Below are 15,862 nucleotides of genomic sequence, written 5' to 3' on the forward strand. Positions count from 1 at the left end.
AATGCAATGCACAGTTGCTGAAGTTGAACCAAAATGAGCTTGTCATCTGGCTTCTGCAACTTTTAACATGAAAAATCCAATGAGGAGAAGAAAAGCAAAGCCAAAGAGTCCATCCCAAAATCCGACAAACAAGCAAAATGAACAAAAAGCATTGAATTCAATTCTTTCTGATTTTAGAAACTGCATTAAAGAAGGGGTGCACCGGTCCTGGAGATACTGCAATACCAGGTCAATGCGTGGAGTGGACAGAGCAAGCTCTTTTTCCATCTCCCTGTTCTAAAAATCCATTTAATATATGGTCCCCAGATAGGGGACGTATCAGATATTAAACTGATAAGAACAGATACTACACTTGATCTTAGCCAAAAGGCCGAGAAGCGATAACCAGAATTGGTTTCCGACTACGGTGCCACCCAAGGATTCTGAAAAGTCCATTTGTGGAGATGGCCACCTGGACTCCCGTTAAGAAGACATGCTGTCAACCTCTAGATCCCTCACATGCCTGCACTTTTCGGCTTGCTGCTGCTGCAATCCACGCGTTTTAGATCTGCATAACTCCACCTCTTTTAGCACAGTACCCTCAACCCCCGGCTGTTCCCACCCGCCTCAACACCGTTGGAAGGGAGGAGAACCAATTAAGGCGGGGGGGGGGGTGGAACGAGCAGCTGTCTACCCTTAGCAGGAGGGTTGCTGATTAATTACCTCTCCTGCTGCTGCTGCTGCTGCTGGCTGTCCAGCAGCAGACCGAAGGTGGCTGCTGCTGTGCGCAGGTATATAAAGGCTCAGAGCCTATTATGACACGCGCAGCCAGCGTTCCATTGCCACATTCCGTCTACTGCAGGCGGGATACCTGGATGGCTGAATGTCACTGAGAAGCTCACAGAGACCGCCATAAGCAACAGTTTAAAAGAATGCCACAGACTAATCAACCAAACTTTTTGGGTTGGTTTCTCTTTTATAGTCTGCAGGCATTAAATGAAAGAAGTCAGTGTTCCAGCAGAGGGAGACAACGTTTCAGAAAAGGCATTGTAGCAAACCAAAAAAGAAATTTTAAGCGCAGCAGAGTAACCAGCTCACATACCTGTTAGCTCAGGTGAGTTTAAAAGGCTGCTGTTGATAACAAGGGCATTTGCTAAATAGATGGTGTGTGTGCAACAATATACTGAAAGGTCAATTATATTGTGCAGCTTATCTCACCACCTGTAGTTATTTAGGTGAAAGCTCCAAAATGCTTGCCTAATATGTCTGTTTATCCAAAAGGAAGTATAGAGGGAGAGCTAGATAGATAGCATTGCATTACATTACATTACATGGCAATGCAATGCACAGTTGCTGAAGTTGAACCAAAATGAGCTTGTCATCTGGCTTCTGCAACTTTTAACATGAAAAATCCAATGAGGAGAAGAAAAGCAAAGCCAAAGAGTCCATCCCAAAATCCGACAAACAAGCAAAATGAACAAAAAGCATTGAATTCAATTCTTTCTGATTTTAGAAACTGCATTAAAGAAGGGGTGCACCGGTCCTGGAGATACTGCAATACCAGGTCAATGCGTGGAGTGGACAGAGCAAGCTCTTTTTCCATCTCCCTGTTCTAAAAATCCATTTAATATATGGTCCCCAGATAGGGGATGTATCAGATATTAAACTGATAAGAACAGATACTACACTTGATCTTAGCCAAAAGGCCGAGAAGCGATAACCAGAATTGGTTTCCGACTACGGTGCCACCCAAGGATTCTGAAAAGTCCATTTGTGGAGATGGCCACCTGGACTCCCGTTAAGAAGACATGCTGTCAACCTCTAGATCCCTCACATGCCTGCACTTTTCGGCTTGCTGCTGCTGCAATCCACGCGTTTTAGATCTGCATAACTCCACCTCTTTTAGCACAGTACCCTCAACCCCCGGCTGTTCCCACCCGCCTCAACACCGTTGGAAGGGAGGAGAACCAATTAAGGCGGGGGGGGGGTGGAACGAGCAGCTGTCTACCCTTAGCAGGAGGGTTGCTGATTAATTACCTCTCCTGCTGCTGCTGCTGCTGGCTGTCCAGCAGCAGACTGAAGGTGGCTGCTGCTGTGCGCAGGTATATAAAGGCTCAGAGCCTATTATGACACGCGCAGCCAGCATTCCATTGCCACATTCCGTCTACTGCAGGCGGTATACCTGGATGGCTGAATGTCACTGAGAAGCTCACAGAGACCGCCATAAGCAACAGTTTAAAAGAATGCCACAGACTAATCAACCAAACTTTTTGGGTTGGTTTCTCTTTTATAGTCTGCAGGCATTAAATGAAAGAAGTCAGTGTTCCAGCAGAGGGAGACAACGTTTCAGAAAAGGCATTGTAGCAAACCAAAAAAGAAATTTTAAGCGCAGCAGAGTAACCAGCTCACATACCTGTTAGCTCAGGTGAGTTTAAAAGGCTGCTGTTGATAACAAGGGCATTTGCTAAATAGATGGTGTGTGTGCAACAATATACTGAAAGGTCAATTATATTGTGCAGCTTATCTCACCACCTGTAGTTATTTAGGTGAAAGCTCCAAAATGCTTGCCTAATATGTCTGTTTATCCAAAAGGAAGTATAGAGGGAGAGCTAGATAGATAGCATTGCATTACATTACATTACATGGCAATGCAATGCACAGTTGCTGAAGTTGAACCAAAATGAGCTTGTCATCTGGCTTCTGCAACTTTTAACATGAAAAATCCAATGAGGAGAAGAAAAGCAAAGCCAAAGAGTCCATCCCAAAATCCGACAAACAAGCAAAATGAACAAAAAGCATTGAATTCAATTCTTTCTGATTTTAGAAACTGCATTAAAGAAGGGGTGCACCGGTCCTGGAGATACTGCAATACCAGGTCAATGCGTGGAGTGGACAGAGCAAGCTCTTTTTCCATCTCCCTGTTCTAAAAATCCATTTAATATATGGTCCCCAGATAGGGGACGTATCAGATATTAAACTGATAAGAACAGATACTACACTTGATCTTAGCCAAAAGGCCGAGAAGCGATAACCAGAATTGGTTTCCGACTACGGTGCCACCCAAGGATTCTGAAAAGTCCATTTGTGGAGATGGCCACCTGGACTCCCGTTAAGAAGACATGCTGTCAACCTCTAGATCCCTCACATGCCTGCACTTTTCGGCTTGCTGCTGCTGCAATCCACGCGTTTTAGATCTGCATAACTCCACCTCTTTTAGCACAGTACCCTCAACCCCCGGCTGTTCCCACCCGCCTCAACACCGTTGGAAGGGAGGAGAACCAATTAAGGCGGGGGGGGGGGTGGAACGAGCAGCTGTCTACCCTTAGCAGGAGGGTTGCTGATTAATTACCTCTCCTGCTGCTGCTGCTGCTGGCTGTCCAGCAGCAGACTGAAGGTGGCTGCTGCTGTGCGCAGGTATATAAAGGCTCAGAGCCTATTATGACACGCGCAGCCAGCGTTCCATTGCCACATTCCGTCTACTGCAGGCGGGATACCTGGATGGCTGAATGTCACTGAGAAGCTCACAGAGACCGCCATAAGCAACAGTTTAAAAGAATGCCACAGACTAATCAACCAAACTTTTTGGGTTGGTTTCTCTTTTATAGTCTGCAGGCATTAAATGAAAGAAGTCAGTGTTCCAGCAGAGGGAGACGACGTTTCAGAAAAGGCATTGTAGCAAACCAAAAAAGAAATTTTAAGCGCAGCAGAGTAACCAGCTCACATACCTGTTAGCTCAGGTGAGTTTAAAAGGCTGCTGTTGATAACAAGGGCATTTGCTAAATAGATGGTGTGTGTGCAACAATATACTGAAAGGTCAATTATATTGTGCAGCTTATCTCACCACCTGTAGTTATTTAGGTGAAAGCTCCAAAATGCTTGCCTAATATGTCTGTTTATCCAAAAGGAAGTATAGAGGGAGAGCTAGATAGATAGCATTGCATTACATTACATTACATGGCAATGCAATGCACAGTTGCTGAAGTTGAACCAAAATGAGCTTGTCATCTGGCTTCTGCAACTTTTAACATGAAAAATCCAATGAGGAGAAGAAAAGCAAAGCCAAAGAGTCCATCCCAAAATCCGACAAACAAGCAAAATGAACAAAAAGCATTGAATTCAATTCTTTCTGATTTTAGAAACTGCATTAAAGAAGGGGTGCACCGGTCCTGGAGATACTGCAATACCAGGTCAATGCGTGGAGTGGACAGAGCAAGCTCTTTTTCCATCTCCCTGTTCTAAAAATCCATTTAATATATGGTCCCCAGATAGGGGACGTATCAGATATTAAACTGATAAGAACAGATTTTTTGATTGAAGCTGCATCCAAGGCACTGAAAAATGTGACCGAAGTCACACCAAAACAGCGCACGAGGCGAGGATTCATGTGGACCCTTCTCGGAAGAGAGGGTCCCCAATAAACCATCCCCATCCCTCCGAGCCAGAAGTCCACAGCAAGGGTCAGGGATCTCCGATGCTCTCCCTAGCCGAAGCCGGAGAAGAGCCGTTTTCGTGCTCCCAGCTTCCATCTAGGCTGCCACCCTAGTGGAGCTGGAGCCTGTGTTGGTTTCTCAGCCCAAAGCTGACCGGACCTCCGACCGGGTTTATAAAAATTCCCCTTCCTAGCCCGGAGGCCAGGAATAGGGGGGGTTGCTCAGAAAGTATGATTGGCAAAGGTGCGGCGTGCTACGAAGCCAAGTCTTTCTGGGGTTCCCAGTCCCAGTAAGCTTGGACTCCCACCAGGGCGCCTACTCCTGGGGCACATTGCTCCAAAGCCCTCACACTTACCCAGCCTAGTGACTTCGATCCTGGAGGGCCATGTTTTCCATCAGATAACTCTATGAGCCACCTGGCGTACTAACAAGTGCACCAAACCAGTGTGTAATATGCATCAATTTACTAGGGCAGCCCAAGGACAAAACTGCCTTTTCAAAAGATACTACACTTGATCTTAGCCAAAAGGCCGAGAAGCGATAACCAGAATTGGTTTCCGACTACGGTGCCACCGAAGTATTCTGAAAAGTCCATTTGTGGAGATGGCCACCTGGACTCCCGTTAAGAAGACATGCTGTCAACCTCTAGATCCCTCACATGCCTGCACTTTTCGGCTTGCTGCTGCTGCAATCCACGCGTTTTAGATCTACATAACTCCACCTCTTTTAGCACAGTACCCTCAACCCCCGGCTGTTCCCACCCGCCTCAACACCGTTGGAAGGGAGGAGAACCAATTAAGGCGGGGGGGGGGTGGAACGAGCAGCTGTCTACCCTTAGCAGGAGGGTTGCTGATTAATTACCTCTCCTGCTGCTGCTGCTGGCTGTCCAGCAGCAGACTGAAGGTGGCTGCTGCTGTGCGCAGGTATATAAAGGCTCAGAGCCTATTATGACACGCGCAGCCAGCGTTCCATTGCCACATTCCGTCTACTGCAGGCGGGATACCTGGATGGCTGAATGTCACTGAGAAGCTCACAGAGACCGCCATAAGCAACAGTTTAAAAGAATGCCACAGACTAATCAACCAAACTTTTTGGGTTGGTTTCTCTTTTATAGTCTGCAGGCATTAAATGAAAGAAGTTAGTGTTCCAGCAGAGGGAGACAACGTTTCAGAAAAGGCATTGTAGCAAACCAAAAAAGAAATTTTAAGCGCAGCAGAGTAACCAGCTCACATACCTGTTAGCTCAGGTGAGATTAAAAGGCTGCTGTTGATAACAAGGGCATTTGCTAAATAGATGATGTGTGTGCAACAATATACTGAAAGGTCAATTATATTGTGCAGCTTATCTCACCACCAGTAGTTATTTAGGTGAAAGCTCCAAAATGCTTGCCTAATATGTCTGTTTATCCAAAAGGAAGTATAGAGGGAGAGCTAGATAGATAGCATTGCATTACATTACATTACATGGCAATGCAATGCACAGTTGCTGAAGTTGAACCAAAATGAGCTTGTCATCTGGCTTCTGCAACTTTTAACATGAAAAATCCAATGAGGAGAAGAAAAGCAAAGCCAAAGAGTCCATCCCAAAATCCGACAAACAAGCAAAATGAACAAAAAGCATTGAATTCAATTCTTTCTGATTTTAGAAACTGCATTAAAGAAGGGGTGCACCGGTCCTGGAGATACTGCAATACCAGGTCAATGCGTGGAGTGGACAGAGCAAGCTCTTTTTCCATCTCCCTGTTCTAAAAATCCATTTAATATATGGTCCCCAGATAGGGGACGTATCAGATATTAAACTGATAAGAACAGATACTACACTTGATCTTAGCCAAAAGGCCGAGAAGCGATAACCAGAATTGGTTTCCGACTACGGTGCCACCCAAGGATTCTGAAAAGTCCATTTGTGGAGATGGCCACCTGGACTCCCGTTAAGAAGACATGCTGTCAACCTCTAGATCCCTCACATGCCTGCACTTTTCGGCTTGCTGCTGCTGCAATCCACGCGTTTTTATCTGCATAACTCCACCTCTTTTAGCACAGTACCCTCAACACCCGGCTGTTCCCACCCGCCTCAACACCGTTGGAAGGGAGGAGAACCAATTAAGGCGGGGGGGGGGGTGGAACGAGCAGCTGTCTACCCTTAGCAGGAGGGTTGCTGATTAATTACCTCTCCTGCTGCTGCTGCTGGCTGTCCAGCAGCAGACTGAAGGTGGCTGCTGCTGTGCGCAGGTATATAAAGGCTCAGAGCCTATTATGACACGCGCAGCCAGCGTTCCATTGCCACATTCCGTCTACTGCAGGCGGGATACCTGGATGGCTGAATGTCACTGAGAAGCTCACAGAGACCGCCATAAGCAACAGTTTAAAAGAATGCCACAGACTAATCAACCAAACTTTTTGGGTTGGTTTCTCTTTTATAGTCTGCAGGCATTAAATGAAAGAAGTCAGTGTTCCAGCAGAGGGAGACAACGTTTCAGAAAAGGTATTGTAGCAAACCAAAAAAGAAATTTTAAGCGCAGCAGAGTAACCAGCTCACATACCTGTTAGCTCAGGTGAGTTTAAAAGGCTGCTGTTGATAACAAGGGCATTTGCTAAATAGATGGTGTGTGTGCAACAATATACTGAAAGGTCAATTATATTGTGCAGCTTATCTCACCACCTGTAGTTATTTAGGTGAAAGCTCCAAAATGCTTGCCTAATATGTCTGTTTATCCAAAAGGAAGTATAGAGGGAGAGCTAGATAGATAGCATTGCATTACATTACATTACATGGCAATGCAATGCACAGTTGCTGAAGTTGAACCAAAATGAGCTTGTCATCTGGCTTCTGCAACTTTTAACATGAAAAATCCAATGAGGAGAAGAAAAGCAAAGCCAAAGAGTCCATCCCAAAATCCGACAAACAAGCAAAATGAACAAAAAGCATTGAATTCAATTCTTTCTGATTTTAGAAACTGCATTAAAGAAGGGGTGCACCGGTCCTGGAGATACTGCAATACCAGGTCAATGCGTGGAGTGGACAGAGCAAGCTCTTTTTCCATCTCCCTGTTCTAAAAATCCATTTAATATATGGTCCCCAGATAGGGGACGTATCAGATATTAAACTGATAAGAACAGATACTACACTTGATCTTAGCCAAAAGGCCGAGAAGCGATAACCAGAATTGGTTTCCGACTACGGTGCCACCCAAGGATTCTGAAAAGTCCATTTGTGGAGATGGCCACCTGGACTCCCGTTAAGAAGACATGCTGTCAACCTCTAGATCCCTCACATGCCTGCACTTTTCGGCTTGCTGCTGCTGCAATCCACGCGTTTTAGATCTGCATAACTCCACCTCTTTTAGCACAGTACCCTCAACCCCCGGCTGTTCCCACCCGCCTCAACACCGTTGGAAGGGAGGAGAACCAATTAAGGCGGGGGGGGGTGGAACGAGCAGCTGTCTACCCTTAGCAGGAGGGTTGCTGATTAATTACCTCTCCTGCTGCTGCTGCTGCTGGCTGTCCAGCAGCAGACTGAAGGTGGCTGCTGCTGTGCGCAGGTATATAAAGGCTCAGAGCCTATTATGACACGCGCAGCCAGCGTTCCATTGCCACATTCCGTCTACTGCAGGTGGGATACCTGGATGGCTGAATGTCACTGAGAAGCTCACAGAGACCGCCATAAGCAACAGTTTAAAAGAATGCCACAGACTAATCAACCAAACTTTTTGGGTTGGTTTCTCTTTTATAGTCTGCAGGCATTAAATGAAAGAAGTCAGTGTTCCAGCAGAGGGAGACAACGTTTCAGAAAAGGCATTGTAGCAAACCAAAAAAGAAATTTTAAGCGCAGCAGAGTAACCAGCTCACATACCTGTTAGCTCAGGTGAGTTTAAAAGGCTGCTGTTGATAACAAGGGCATTTGCTAAATAGATGGTGTGTGTGCAACAATATACTGAAAGGTCAATTATATTGTGCAGCTTATCTCACCACCTGTAGTTATTTAGGTGAAAGCTCCAAAATGCTTGCCTAATATGTCTGTTTATCCAAAAGGAAGTATAGAGGGAGAGCTAGATAGATAGCATTGCATTACATTACATTACATGGCAATGCAATGCACAGTTGCTGAAGTTGAACCAAAATGAGCTTGTCATCTGGCTTCTGCAACTTTTAACATGAAAAATCCAATGAGGAGAAGAAAAGCAAAGCCAAAGAGTCCATCCCAAAATCCGACAAACAAGCAAAATGAACAAAAAGCATTGAATTCAATTCTTTCTGATTTTAGAAACTGCATTAAAGAAGGGGTGCACCGGTCCTGGAGATACTGCAATACCAGGTCAATGCGTGGAGTGGACAGAGCAAGCTCTTTTTCCATCTCCCTGTTCTAAAAATCCATTTAATATATGGTCCCCAGATAGGGGACGTATCAGATATTAAACTGATAAGAACAGATACTACACTTGATCTTAGCCAAAAGGCCGAGAAGCGATAACCAGAATTGGTTTCCGACTACGGTGCCACCCAAGGATTCTGAAAAGTCCATTTGTGGAGATGGCCACCTGGACTCCCGTTAAGAAGACATGCTGTCAACCTCTAGATCCCTCACATGCCTGCACTTTTCGGCTTGCTGCTGCTGCAATCCACGCGTTTTAAATCTGCATAACTCCACCTCTTTTAGCACAGTACCCTCAACCCCCGGCTGTTCCCACCCGCCTCAACACCGTTGGAAGGGAGGAGAACCAATTAAGGCGGGGGGGGGGGGGGTGGAACGAGCAGCTGTCTACCCTTAGCAGGAGGGTTGCTGATTAATTAACTCTCCTGCTGCTGCTGCTGCTGGCTGTCCAGCAGCAGACTGAAGGTGGCTGCTGCTGTGCGCAGGTATATAAAGGCTCAGAGCCTATTATGACACGCGCAGCCAGCGTTCCATTGCCACATTCCGTCTACTGCAGGCGGGATACCTGGATGGCTGAATGTCACTGAGAAGCTCACAGAGACCGCCATAAGCAACAGTTTAAAAGAATGCCACAGACTAATCAACCAAACTTTTTGGGTTGGTTTCTCTTTTATAGTCTGCAGGCATTAAATGAAAGAAGTCAGTGTTCCAGCAGAGGGAGACAACGTTTCAGAAAAGGCATTGTAGCAAACCAAAAAAGAAATTTTAAGCGCAGCAGAGTAACCAGCTCACATACCTGTTAGCTCAGGTGAGTTTAAAAGGCTGCTGTTGATAACAAGGGCATTTGCTAAATAGATGGTGTGTGTGCAACAATATACTGAAAGGTCAATTATATTGTGCAGCTTATCTCACCACCTGTAGTTATTTAGGTGAAAGCTCCAAAATGCTTGCCTAATATGTCTGTTTATCCAAAAGGAAGTATAGAGGGAGAGCTAAATAGATAGCATTGCATTACATTACATTACATGGCAATGCAATGCACAGTTGCTGAAGTTGAACCAAAATGAGCTTGTCATCTGGCTTCTGCAACTTTTAACATGAAAAATCCAATGAGGAGAAGAAAAGCAAAGCCAAAGAGTCCATCCCAAAATCCGACAAACAAGCAAAATGAACAAAAAGCATTGAATTCAATTCTTTCTGATTTTAGAAACTGCATTAAAGAAGGGGTGCACCGGTCCTGGAGATACTGCAATACCAGGTCAATGCGTGGAGTGGACAGAGCAAGCTCTTTTTCCATCTCCCTGTTCTAAAAATCCATTTAATATATGGTCCCCAGATAGGGGACGTATCAGATATTAAACTGATAAGAACAGATACTACACTTGATCTTAGCCAAAAGGCCGAGAAGCGATAACCAGAATTGGTTTCCGACTACGGTGCCACCCAAGGATTCTGAAAAGTCCATTTGTGGAGATGGCCACCTGGACTCCCGTTAAGACGACATGCCGTCAACCTCTAGATCCCTCACATGCCTGCACTTTTCGGCTTGCTGCTGCTGCAATCCACGCGTTTTAGATCTGCATAACTCCACCTCTTTTAGCACAGTACCCTCAACCCCCGGCTGTTCCCACCCGCCTCAACACCGTTGGAAGGGAGGAGAACCAATTAAGGCGGGGGGGGGGGTGGAACGAGCAGCTGTCTACCCTTAGCAGGAGGGTTGCTGATTAATTACCTCTCCTGCTGCTGCTGCTGCTGGCTGTCCAGCAGCAGACTGAAGGTGGCTGCTGCTGTGCGCAGGTATATAAAGGCTCAGAGCCTATTATGACACGCGCAGCCAGCGTTCCATTGCCACATTCCGTCTACTGCAGGCGGGATACCTGGATGGCTGAATGTCACTGAGAAGCTCACAGAGACCGCCATAAGCAACAGTTTAAAAGAATGCCACAGACTAATCAACCAAACTTTTTGGGTTGGTTTCTCTTTTATAGTCTGCAGGCATTAAATGAAAGAAGTCAGTGTTCCAGCAGAGGGAGACAACGTTTCAGAAAAGGCATTGTAGCAAACCAAAAAAGAAATTTTAAGCGCAGCAGAGTAACCAGCTCACATACCTGTTAGCTCAGGTGAGTTTAAAAGGCTGCTGTTGATAACAAGGGCATTTGCTAAATAGATGGTGTGTGTGCAACAATATACTGAAAGGTCAATTATATTGTGCAGCTTATCTCACCACCTGTAGTTATTTAGGTGAAAGCTCCAAAATGCTTGCCTAATATGTCTGTTTATCCAAAAGGAAGTATAGAGGGAGAGCTAGATAGATAGCATTGCATTACATTACATTACATGGCAATGCAATGCACAGTTGCTGAAGTTGAACCAAAATGAGCTTGTCATCTGGCTTCTGCAACTTTTAACATGAAAAATCCAATGAGGAGAAGAAAAGCAAAGCCAAAGAGTCCATCCCAAAATCCGACAAACAAGCAAAATGAACAAAAAGCATTGAATTCAATTCTTTCTGATTTTAGAAACTGCATTAAAGAAGGGGTGCACCGGTCCTGGAGATACTGCAATACCAGGTCAATGCGTGGAGTGGACAGAGCAAGCTCTTTTTCCATCTACCTGTTCTAAAAATCCATTTAATATATGGTCCCCAGATAGGGGACGTATCAGATATTAAACTGATAAGAACAGATACTACACTTGATCTTAGCCAAAAGGCCGAGAAGCGATAACCAGAATTGGTTTCCGACTACGGTGCCACCCAAGGATTCTGAAAAGTCCATTTGTGGAGATGGCCACCTGGACTCCCGTTAAGAAGACATGCTGTCAACCTCTAGATCCCTCACATGCCTGCACTTTTCGGTTTGCTGCTGCTGCAATCCACGCGTTTTAGATCTGCATAACTCCACCTCTTTTAGCACAGTACCCTCAACCCCCGGCTGTTCCCACCCGCCTCAACACCGTTGGAAGGGAGGAGAACCAATTAAGGCGGGGGGGGGGGTCTGGGGTGGAACGAGCAGCTGTCTACCCTTAGCAGGAGGGTTGCTGATTAATTACCTCTCCTGCTGCTGCTGCTGCTGGCTGTCCAGCAGCAGACTGAAGGTGGCTGCTGCTGTGCGCAGGTATATAAAGGCTCAGAGCCTATTATGACACGCGCAGCCAGCGTTCCATTGCCACATTCCGTCTACTGCAGGCGGGATACCTGGATGGCTGAATGTCACTGAGAAGCTCACAGAGACCGCCATAAGCAACAGTTTAAAAGAATGCCACAGACTAATCAACCAAACTTTTTGGGTTGGTTTCTCTTTTATAGTCTGCAGGCATTAAATGAAAGAAGTCAGTGTTCCAGCAGAGGGAGACAACGTTTCAGAAAAGGCATTGTAGCAAACCAAAAAAGAAATTTTAAGCGCAGCAGAGTAACCAGCTCACATACCTGTTAGCTCAGGTGAGTTTAAAAGGCTGCTGTTGATAACAAGGGCATTTGCTAAATAGATGGTGTGTGTGCAACAATATACTGAAAGGTCAATTATATTGTGCAGCTTATCTCACCACCTGTAGTTATTTAGGTGAAAGCTCCAAAATGCTTGCCTAATATGTCTGTTTATCCAAAAGGAAGTATAGAGGGAGAGCTAGATAGATATCATTGCATTACATTACATTACATGGCAATGCAATGCACAGTTGCTGAAGTTGAACCAAAATGAGCTTGTCATCTGGCTTCTGCAACTTTTAACATGAAAAATCCAATGAGGAGAAGAAAAGCAAAGCCAAAGAGTCCATCCCAAAATCCGACAAACAAGCAAAATGAACAAAAAGCATTGAATTCAATTCTTTCTGATTTTAGAAACTGCATTAAAGAAGGGGTGCACCGGTCCTGGAGATACTGCAATACCAGGTCAATGCGTGGAGTGGACAGAGCAAGCTCATTTTCCATCTCCCTGTTCTAAAAATCCATTTAATATATGGTCCCCAGATAGGGGACGTATCAGATATTAAACTGATAAGAACAGATACTACACTTGATCTTAGCCAAAAGGCCGAGAAGCGATAACCAGAATTGGTTTCCGACTACGGTGCCACCCAAGGATTCTGAAAAGTCCATTTGTGGAGATGGCCACCTGGACTCCCGTTAAGAAGACATGCTGTCAACCTCTAGATCCCTCACATGCCTGCACTTTTCGGCTTGCTGCTGCTGCAATCCACGCGTTTTAGATCTGCATAACTCCACCTCTTTTAGCACAGTACCCTCAACCCCCGGCTGTTCCCACCCGCCTCAACACCGTTGGAAGGGAGGAGAACCAATTAAGGCGGGGGGGGGGTCTGGGGTGGAACGAGCAGCTGTCTACCCTTAGCAGGAGGGTTGCTGATTAATTACCTCTCCTGCTGCTGCTGCTGCTGGCTGTCCAGCAGCAGACTGAAGGTGGCTGCTGCTGTGCGCAGGTATATAAAGGCTCAGAGCCTATTATGACACGCGCAGCCAGCGTTCCATTGCCACATTCCGTCTACTGCAGGCGGGATACCTGGATGGCTGAATGTCACTGAGAAGCTCACAGAGACCGCCATAAGCAACAGTTTAAAAGAATGCCACAGACTAATCAACCAAACTTTTTGGGTTGGTTTCTCTTTTATAGTCTGCAGGCATTAAATGAAAGAAGTCAGTGTTCCAGCAGAGGGAGACAACGTTTCAGAAAAGGCATTGTAGCAAACCAAAAAAGAAATTTTAAGCGCAGCAGAGTAACCAGCTCACATACCTGTTAGCTCAGGTGAGTTTAAAAGGCTGCTGTTGATAACAAGGGCATTTGCTAAATAGATGGTGTGTGTGCAACAATATACTGAAAGGTCAATTATATTGTGCAGCTTATCTCACCACCTGTAGTTATTTAGGTGAAAGCTCCAAAATGCTTGCCTAATATGTCTGTTTATCCAAAAGGAAGTATAGAGGGAGAGCTAGATAGATAGCATTGCATTACATTACATTACATGGCAATGCAATGCACAGTTGCTGAAGTTGAACCAAAATGAGCTTGTCATCTGGCTTCTGCAACTTTTAACATGAAAAATCCAATGAGGAGAAGAAAAGCAAAGCCAAAGAGTCCATCCCAAAATCCGACAAACAAGCAAAATGAACAAAAAGCATTGAATTCAATTCTTTCTGATTTTAGAAACTGCATTAAAGAAGGGGTGCACCGGTCCTGGAGATACTGCAATACCAGGTCAATGCGTGGAGTGGACAGAGCAAGCTCTTTTTCCATCTCCCTGTTCTAAAAATCCATTTAATATATGGTCCCCAGATAGGGGACGTATCAGATATTAAACTGATAAGAACAGATACTACACTTGATCTTAGCCAAAAGGCCGAGAAGCGATAACCAGAATTGGTTTCCGACTACGGTGCCACCCAAGGATTCTGAAAAGTCCATTTGTGGAGATGGCCACCTGGACTCCCGTTAAGAAGACATGCTGTCAACCTCTAGATCCCTCACATGCCTGCACTTTTCGGCTTGCTGCTGCTGCAATCCACGCGTTTTAGATCTGCATAACTCCACCTCTTTTAGCACAGTACCCTCAACCCCCGGCTGTTCCCACCCGCCTCAACACCGTTGGAAGGGAGGAGAACCAATTAAGGCGGGGGGGGGGGGGTGGAACGAGCAGCTGTCTACCCTTAGCAGGAGGGTTGCTGATTAATTACCTCTCCTGCTGCTGCTGCTGCTGGCTGTCCAGCAGCAGACTGAAGGTGGCTGCTGCTGTGCGCAGGTATATAAAGGCTCAGAGCCTATTATGACACGCGCAGCCAGCGTTCCATTGCCACATTCCGTCTACTGCAGGCGGGATACCTGGATGGCTGAATGTCACTGAGAAGCTCACAGAGACCGCCATAAGCAACAGTTTAAAAGAATGCCACAGACTAATCAACCAAACTTTTTGGGTTGGTTTCTCTTTTATAGTCTGCAGGCATTAAATGAAAGAAGTCAGTGTTCCAGCAGAGGGAGACAACGTTTCAGAAAAGGCATTGTAGCAAACCAAAAAAGAAATTTTAAGCGCAGCAGAGTAACCAGCTCACATACCTGTTAGCTCAGGTGAGTTTAAAAGGCTGCTGTTGATAACAAGGGCATTTGCTAAATAGATGGTGTGTGTGCAACAATATACTGAAAGGTCAATTATATTGTGCAGCTTATCTCACCACCTGTAGTTATTTAGGTGAAAGCTCCAAAATGCTTGCCTAATATGTCTGTTTATCCAAAAGGAAGTATAGAGGGAGAGCTAGATAGATAGCATTGCATTACATTACATTACATGGCAATGCAATGCACAGTTGCTGAAGTTGAACCAAAATGAGCTTGTCATCTGGCTTCTGCAACTTTTAACATGAAAAATCCAATGAGGAGAAGAAAAGCAAAGCCAAAGAGTCCATCCCAAAATCCGACAAACAAGCAAAATGAACAAAAAGCATTGAATTCAATTCTTTCTGATTTTAGAAACTGCATTAAAGAAGGGGTGCACCGGTCCTGGAGATACTGCAATACCAGGTCAATGCGTGGAGTGGACAGAGCAAGCTCTTTTTCCATCTCCCTGTTCTAAAAATCCATTTAATATATGGTCCCCAGATAGGGGACGTATCAGATATTAAACTGATAAGAACAGATACTACACTTGATCTTAGCCAAAAGGCCGAGAAGCGATAACCAGAATTGGTTTCCGACTACGGTGCCACCCAAGGATTCTGAAAAGTCCATTTGTGGAGATGGCCACCTGGACTCCCGTTAAGAAGACATGCTGTCAACCTCTAGATCCCTCACATGCCTGCACTTTTCGGCTTGCTGCTGCTGCAATCCACGCGTTTTAGATCTGCATAACTCCACCTCTTTTAGCACAGTACCCTCAACCCCCGGCTGTTCCCACCCGCCTCAACACCGTTGGAAGGGAGGAGAACCAATTAAGGCGGGGGGGGGGGTGGAACGAGCAGCTGTCTACCCTTAGCAGGAGGGTTGCTGATTAATTACCTCTCCTGCTGCTGCTGCTGCTGGCTGTCCAGCAGCAGACTGAAGGTGGCTGCTGCTGTGCGCAGGTATATAAAGGCTCAGAGCCTA

General features: G+C 45.6%; 12 non-coding genes and 1 pseudogene across 12 annotated transcripts; all 13 read right to left on the reverse strand.

Moving 5' to 3' along the window:
* Positions 1 to 191: 191 nt before the first annotated feature.
* Positions 192 to 382, reverse strand: LOC141189020 (U2 spliceosomal RNA). The gene has a single exon (XR_012263094.1). It is a non-coding gene; the product is annotated as a U2 spliceosomal RNA (small nuclear RNA).
* Positions 383 to 1,506: 1,124 nt separating this feature from the next.
* LOC141184642 (U2 spliceosomal RNA) lies at positions 1,507 to 1,697 on the reverse strand. The gene has a single exon (XR_012259378.1). It is a non-coding gene; the product is annotated as a U2 spliceosomal RNA (small nuclear RNA).
* A 1,120-nt stretch (positions 1,698 to 2,817) lies between these two features.
* Positions 2,818 to 3,008, reverse strand: LOC141189021 (U2 spliceosomal RNA). The gene has a single exon (XR_012263095.1). It is a non-coding gene; the product is annotated as a U2 spliceosomal RNA (small nuclear RNA).
* A 1,121-nt stretch (positions 3,009 to 4,129) lies between these two features.
* LOC141185642 (U2 spliceosomal RNA) lies at positions 4,130 to 4,311 on the reverse strand. Its single transcript, XR_012260283.1, has one exon. It is a non-coding gene; the product is annotated as a U2 spliceosomal RNA (small nuclear RNA).
* Positions 4,312 to 4,835: 524 nt separating this feature from the next.
* On the reverse strand, positions 4,836 to 4,951 carry LOC141186123 (U2 spliceosomal RNA; annotated as a pseudogene).
* Positions 4,952 to 6,068: 1,117 nt separating this feature from the next.
* LOC141189022 (U2 spliceosomal RNA) lies at positions 6,069 to 6,259 on the reverse strand. Its single transcript, XR_012263096.1, has one exon. It is a non-coding gene; the product is annotated as a U2 spliceosomal RNA (small nuclear RNA).
* A 1,117-nt stretch (positions 6,260 to 7,376) lies between these two features.
* On the reverse strand, positions 7,377 to 7,567 carry LOC141189023 (U2 spliceosomal RNA). The gene has a single exon (XR_012263097.1). It is a non-coding gene; the product is annotated as a U2 spliceosomal RNA (small nuclear RNA).
* Positions 7,568 to 8,686: 1,119 nt separating this feature from the next.
* LOC141189024 (U2 spliceosomal RNA) lies at positions 8,687 to 8,877 on the reverse strand. The gene has a single exon (XR_012263098.1). It is a non-coding gene; the product is annotated as a U2 spliceosomal RNA (small nuclear RNA).
* Positions 8,878 to 10,001: 1,124 nt separating this feature from the next.
* On the reverse strand, positions 10,002 to 10,192 carry LOC141189026 (U2 spliceosomal RNA). Its single transcript, XR_012263100.1, has one exon. It is a non-coding gene; the product is annotated as a U2 spliceosomal RNA (small nuclear RNA).
* Positions 10,193 to 11,313: 1,121 nt separating this feature from the next.
* On the reverse strand, positions 11,314 to 11,504 carry LOC141184985 (U2 spliceosomal RNA). The gene has a single exon (XR_012259689.1). It is a non-coding gene; the product is annotated as a U2 spliceosomal RNA (small nuclear RNA).
* Positions 11,505 to 12,632: 1,128 nt separating this feature from the next.
* On the reverse strand, positions 12,633 to 12,823 carry LOC141184350 (U2 spliceosomal RNA). The gene has a single exon (XR_012259114.1). It is a non-coding gene; the product is annotated as a U2 spliceosomal RNA (small nuclear RNA).
* Positions 12,824 to 13,950: 1,127 nt separating this feature from the next.
* On the reverse strand, positions 13,951 to 14,141 carry LOC141189027 (U2 spliceosomal RNA). Its single transcript, XR_012263101.1, has one exon. It is a non-coding gene; the product is annotated as a U2 spliceosomal RNA (small nuclear RNA).
* Positions 14,142 to 15,264: 1,123 nt separating this feature from the next.
* LOC141189028 (U2 spliceosomal RNA) lies at positions 15,265 to 15,455 on the reverse strand. The gene has a single exon (XR_012263102.1). It is a non-coding gene; the product is annotated as a U2 spliceosomal RNA (small nuclear RNA).
* Between the last annotated feature and the right edge of the window lie 407 nt (positions 15,456 to 15,862).

The sequence above is a fragment of the Phyllobates terribilis genome, unplaced genomic scaffold (genome assembly GCF_046119375.1).
Source record: "Phyllobates terribilis strain yellow unplaced genomic scaffold, ASM4611937v1 Scaffold_40__1_contigs__length_11209783, whole genome shotgun sequence".
Classification (NCBI taxonomy): domain Eukaryota; kingdom Metazoa; phylum Chordata; class Amphibia; order Anura; family Dendrobatidae; genus Phyllobates; species Phyllobates terribilis.